General features: G+C 44.2%; 1 long non-coding RNA gene across 1 annotated transcript; it reads left to right on the forward strand.

Moving 5' to 3' along the window:
* The first annotated feature begins 914 nt into the window (after nucleotides 1–914).
* LOC131918893 (uncharacterized) lies at nucleotides 915–5,675 on the forward strand. The gene is made up of 3 exons (XR_009381122.1): nucleotides 915–1,012; nucleotides 4,871–4,939; nucleotides 5,173–5,675. It is a non-coding gene; the product is annotated as an uncharacterized LOC131918893 (long non-coding RNA).
* The last annotated feature ends 226 nt before the right edge of the window (nucleotides 5,676–5,901 follow it).

Genomic DNA, 5,901 nt, shown 5'->3' on the forward strand with positions numbered 1-5,901 from the left:
CCTCTCTGGAGGAGAAGGGAAGATTGGAGACTCTTACCTTAGAAGTAGTGAAACTCAGCAAGATGACCAGTAAGATCATTTGTGAAGTTGGGGATTGTCCTGAGTGCTCACGACAGGCCACTAGCCATGCTGAGCACCATTCGTGTAAAGACAAGCAACACTTCAGTTTGGATTTTGAGTGGCTTCTAACCATGTTGAAGAAGAGGGCTTTGGAGCTAAGTTATTCCTGGGATGGTGCTGTCCACGGAGGGGAGCGCATGGCGGAAGGAGTGGTCAGGAGCGCCTGTGCGTGCAGGAGAGCAGTGATTGAGGAAGGCCTTCCTGTAGTTCGTGTGCTGAGTTCTACAGGCTATCAAGTGTATGGGGAGTCACGTGCGTGGAGAAAAGACACCCAACCAGATTGCACAGCGTGCAGAGACAGGCTGTTGCACGGAGGCTAGAGGACGCGAGCAAGTTAGAACAGCCAGTGTGCGAGATTCAAGGGTGGAATAGACCAGAAGTTGGTGGCATGTCCTGTCCGGGCAGAAGGTTTGCAGATGTGAGCCAGGGCCAGGCCACCGTGGCTCTGTTTTCTCCATAAGGAGGTTGGACTTTTCCTTGTTTGGGAAGGAAAGTCATTGGCCAATTTCAAACAAAGCAGTGTCAAGGTTATATATCTCCCATCGCAGGACGTGTGGAGGAAAGATTGGAAGAATTCCATTTGGCAAGGCAGGTGAGGACCCAAAGCCAGGAAATAGCTCTTTGACTAGACAGAAGGAAAGTGAAAGAGCGAGGCTAAGTTGGGGCAATTACTCGCGTTTGGCCAGTGTCTCCACAGAAAGTGAAAAACAAGTCAGGCAGAGGCCTGGGCTCCTGCCAAGGTAGCCCAGTAGGGGAGCAGCCTCGAGGGGGTGGGGGGCAGGGGGTGGGGCGATGAAGCCTGAAAGAAAGTAGGTGAAAGGAATGGAGTAAGCCGTCAATCAGCAGTGGTGACCAGGCACCACCAGGGTCGGAGTAAAGTCATGAAAAAGAGGTGAGCTCCAGCTTTGTGCCGGTGGACAAAAAATGGGAGGAAAGTCCCCTAGACCGTGGGCTTGCAAGTAGTGAAGGGGACCAAGGTTCGGGGAGGACAAACCACAGTTCCTGGGTGAGGGTTAAGGTCAGAATAGAAAGTGTTAGCTTTTAAGACGACAGAGGTGGAGCCCTTTGAGCCAACCTTGAACTGGTCTCACTCAGAGGCAGGTATGCACTGATGTGATGTGATGTAAGTACAGTCTGCCCTGAACCTCTGGGCTCCATAGCATGGGTTCAGCTAGCAGGAGGTTCAACCAGCCGCAGAATAAAAATATTTGGAAAAATATTGCACCTGTCCGAACATATAGAGATTTTTACTGGTTATTATTATTATTATTATTATTATTATTATTATTGATGATGATGAAACCGGATCTCATGTATTCCAAGCTGATGTCAGATTCACTGTATAGTCGAGGAAAGCCTGGAACTCATGATCCTCCTGCCTCTACCTCTCACATCCGAAATGACGAGCGTGCAACACCATGCCCAGCTTTGCCACTGTTTCTTAAACGACATAATACAACAACTATCTGCAGGGCGCTCCTGTTGTATTAAGTATTATAAGTAGTCTAGAAATGATTCACAGTGTATGGCAGGTTGTGCTTGACTTACATGCAAATGCCATGCATTTTCTATAAGATTCATGAGTAGTCTCAAATGTTGCTATTCGTAACGAGTCTTGGGTCCAATCCCACGAAGACACTGAGAAATGCCCGGAGTTTGAGGGTTTAGTGTTACAAGTCTGTAAGTGTGGATGTTGAAGGGACTGTGATGTATGCATGGGAGGGGCGGAGTAAAAAGCTTCAGGAAAGATAGAGAAGTATCGTGAAAGAAAGCCTCGCTGCAGTCTCTACAGTCAGATACCATCTGCTTGCCAAAGTGTCCCTTCAGATGTTGCGGGTCTGCCCTGCCCCTCCAGCCCAGCTGGCCCTTCTTTCAGTTCCTGGAACGTTCTGGACTCTGCTTCACCTCAGAGCCCTCGCAAACGCAATTTCCTCTTCTGAGAAGTTTTAACACCCTTCTTCTGCTGCTCCCCCTTCCTCCACTGTGCTCAGACCTCATTTTGAAAAATCACTTCCCCAGGGAGACTTTCCCCAAATCCTCAGGCCCCAGCTCTGTGTTGGAACCCTTCTTTCGACTTCCCCCAAAGGATCTAGTACCTCTTAGTATTCGCCCCAACATCAGCTCAATATTTTGCAATGATTTGCTGACCGTCAACCTCAAGGGATAAGTTTTCTGAAGATAGACCCTGTCTACCTGTGGTCCAGGACAATGTAGACCCTGAGAGAGTGCAATGTGGGATCTTTTGTTTACCTTTGGGTCCATAGAAACAGAAGTAGTCCAGGGCAATTGTGTTAAGTTCACACCCACACATGCACACTCCCTCCACACCCACCCTCCCACACCCACACATACACATAATTTGAGGGTACAGCACACGATGGCAGGGAAGGCATGTCAGTGGAAGTCTGAGTTGGTTAGTCACAACATGTCCATAGTTACAAAACAGAGCATGATGACTGCCGGTGTTCCCGTATTCATTATTTTGCAAAAAGAAAAAAAAAATGCTGAAACGGTATTATGTAAATAAAATATTAGATTAAGTGTTGAAGTTGACTTAGAGATAAATAGTTTAACATGCTTCATTATATGACAAAATGGCCAAGTTCCTGAATTAAGACTCTAAAGAAGTCAGGTGTGGTGGCCAACATCTGTAATCCTAGGACTCGAGAGGAGTAGGATTGTTACACTTTTCAGCCACTCTGGTCTCTTGTCTGGTGGCTTCTGTGGACTGTGGAATCCCGGTTCTCTGTTCGGGTCCAGTTACAGTTCTTATTCTTTATGCAATTACTGGCTTCATTTTCCTGCTGTGGGAAACCTAATTTCCCTCACCTGGAAGGCCCTTGACTTTCAGTAGGCTTCCCAACTTCCCCGTCACTCAGTACCAAGAGGTTTCTCAATTCCTCTGAGCCTCTAGCCTAGACATTTCTTCTCTCACTGTTATGTTCTCCTTCAAATTCCTTCTTCTCCTCCCTCCTCCTCCACCTCCTCCCTCTCCTTCTCCTCCTCTTCCTCCTTCTTCCTCCTCTCTGTCTCTTCCCATCCCCTTCCCTTTCCTTCCTATTCTTTCCTTTGCTGAAACAGGCTTTCACAGTATAGCTCAGACTGGCCACAAACTTACAATCCTCCTGCCTCTGCCTCCTGAGTGCTGGGATTCCAGGGATGTGCCACTACCCACATCTCAACCATTGAGTTCTTACAGCATATGCTAGCTATAAAGTTATCTGTAATAGATGTTATTCTGGATTTCTCAGCATATGTTCTTGGGAGTAACACATATCCCAAAATGGATAGTTAATCCCTTACCAAGCCAAGAGAAATCAAATATTGAATAACCTAAATTACTAGTTTATTTCCCACAATGTGCTCTTTGTGTTGTCTAAGTCCTGAATGTCCAAAATCCAAATACCTGGAGCCAGGCAGTGGTGGTGCATGCCCTTAATCCCAGCACTCAGGAGGCAGAGGCAGGTGGATCGCAATGAGTTCAAGACCAGCCTGGTCTACAAAGGGAGTTCCAGGACAGCCCGCACTGCACAGAGAAACCCTGTTTCAAAAAATAAAAAACAAACAAGTAAAAAATCCAAACACCTTTAGAATTCACTTTATGCCAAGAAGTCTTTTCAGACTCAGCTTTGAAAGAGACTATATTTTAGAGACCATTTTCTTATTTGTTATTTCTAGTTTCCAGTGAGCACTGCCTAATAGAATATATTTGGGTTGGACTAGAAACAAATCCTTCCTAGAAGACAGAGCAACATTTGACTGCTCTAAGGATGTGGTCCAAGCCAGTTACTTAAGGTCATAGGCTGTTTATGAGGAAAGCTGGACAGAAGGTGGAAATTCTCATTCTTGGTATTCAGTGTATTTTCCTAACGGATTGCCCTGCCTCCTTCAACACACTAATAGACGGCTACAAAGCACTGATAAATAAATTCCAGACCTTTCCTGTGAGTCTCACTTAACCAAACAACTATTTCCAATTATTTTCTTGGCTGTATATTATGTATAAATCTAACAAGCTTTGTTTTAAGCCATGTGTTTTAAGGTATATTTCATCAAAAGTATTTTAAGTTATTTTTAAAAGTAATTAAAAATAAATAACACAATTGTTTTTAAAAAACTGCAAGAAATAAGAGAGAGAGGAGAGAGAGAGAAGAAAAGAAAGGAAAAGAAAAGAAAAGAAAAAGAGGAAGGAAGGAAGGAAGGAAGGTAACTTCAAAGAAATCTGTATTTGGACTTCAAATATCCCAAAAATGACACCATGTATCTATATTCTAAGGGGGTGGGGTGGGGTGGGGTGGCGGTAGAGACAGGAGGATTAGGGATGTAAAGCCGGCTTCAGCTCATGAGACCCTCTCTCAATGGAACAGAACAAAACGAGACTTAGAAGCAGTTGTTTGTGTGGTTGAGAGATCACTGCCATTATGTTAATAAAATAGCAGTAATAGGAGGGCTACGATCCAAGATCCACACATGCATCATCCCTTAGGAGGCCGTGGGAGGGGCACATCGTTTCCAATCAGCTAGAAGGACTCCTCAGAGAATTTAGAGAATCTGAGATAGTTCTGGTTAGGACTGAGGGCTGACAATGGATCCTGGTAAAAGCTTGTATGTACAGTTTCTCATGCATCTTTAAGGCAGACAGTTTGGGTTTCATTCTTTAAAAAACTGAGAAAATGTAATATAATATTGGAAGTTAGGTCTTCTTCCTGTTACTGAAGACACACAGTGTGGGCAATTCTGTGTTATCCAGGAAATCTCATCTGACTGGAGGAAGTTACCAAATATGGGCAGCTTGATGTTCCTGTGCGCATCACCTGAGGTGAAGAGGTTGGGAATACCCTTATTAAAAATTCCTGTTCCAAATTCAACTTTCAAAGATGTGTTCAATTCTTAAAAGACTACTGATGGGAAAACACAACAGTCATAAGGTGGGGAATCACCCAAAGTTTTGTGTAGACTCATAGGATCCGAGTAATCACAGGCACTAATTTCAGGAGATCTGCTTCAACTGGCATTTCCTTTTGATCCACAATAGGCATCTTTCTGTTTCAGATTGCCTGTGCACAATCCCCAGTGAGGCCAGCATCATCACCCACGCAGAAGACAGACAGAAATACATTTGCCACCCCTGTCCGCTTCTGGAAATGAATCTACATGGAGATGCAGAATATAGTCTGAACTTGTACAGTTCTGTGTGTAGAGGCCAAAACTGTGGCATGGTTGCTTGTGTGACACATGAGAATATGCAATTTCTGTTTTCACATGGAACATATTTATATATCATAACACATCTGGTCAGTGGGGACTGTAATAGTACCAGCTTGTAAAGTGATGGTGAGAGTTAACTAAGTGGTTGTGAGAGTTAACTAGGTGATTGTGAGAGTTAACTAAGTGGTTGTGAGAGTTAACTAAGTGGTTATGAGAGTTAACTAGGTGATTGTGAGAGTTAACTAAGTGGTTGTGGGAGTTAACTAGGTGATAGTGAGAGCTAACTAGGTGATTATGAGAGTTAACTAAGTGATGGTGAAAGTTAACTAGGTGATGGTGAAAGTTATCAAGGTGATTGTAAAAGTTAACTGAGTGATGGTGAGCGTTAACTAAGTGGTTGTGAAAGTTAACTAAGTGATGGTGAGAGTTGACTAGGTGATGGTGAGAGTTAACTAGGTGATGGTGAACATTAATTAAGTGGTTATCAGAGTGAACTAAGTGATGGTGAGAGTTGACTAGGTGATGGTGAGAGTTGACTAGGTGATGGTGAGCGTTAACTAAGTGGTTGTGAGA

The sequence above is a fragment of the Peromyscus eremicus genome, chromosome 8b (assembly GCF_949786415.1).
Source record: "Peromyscus eremicus chromosome 8b, PerEre_H2_v1, whole genome shotgun sequence".
Lineage (NCBI taxonomy): Eukaryota > Metazoa > Chordata > Mammalia > Rodentia > Cricetidae > Peromyscus > Peromyscus eremicus.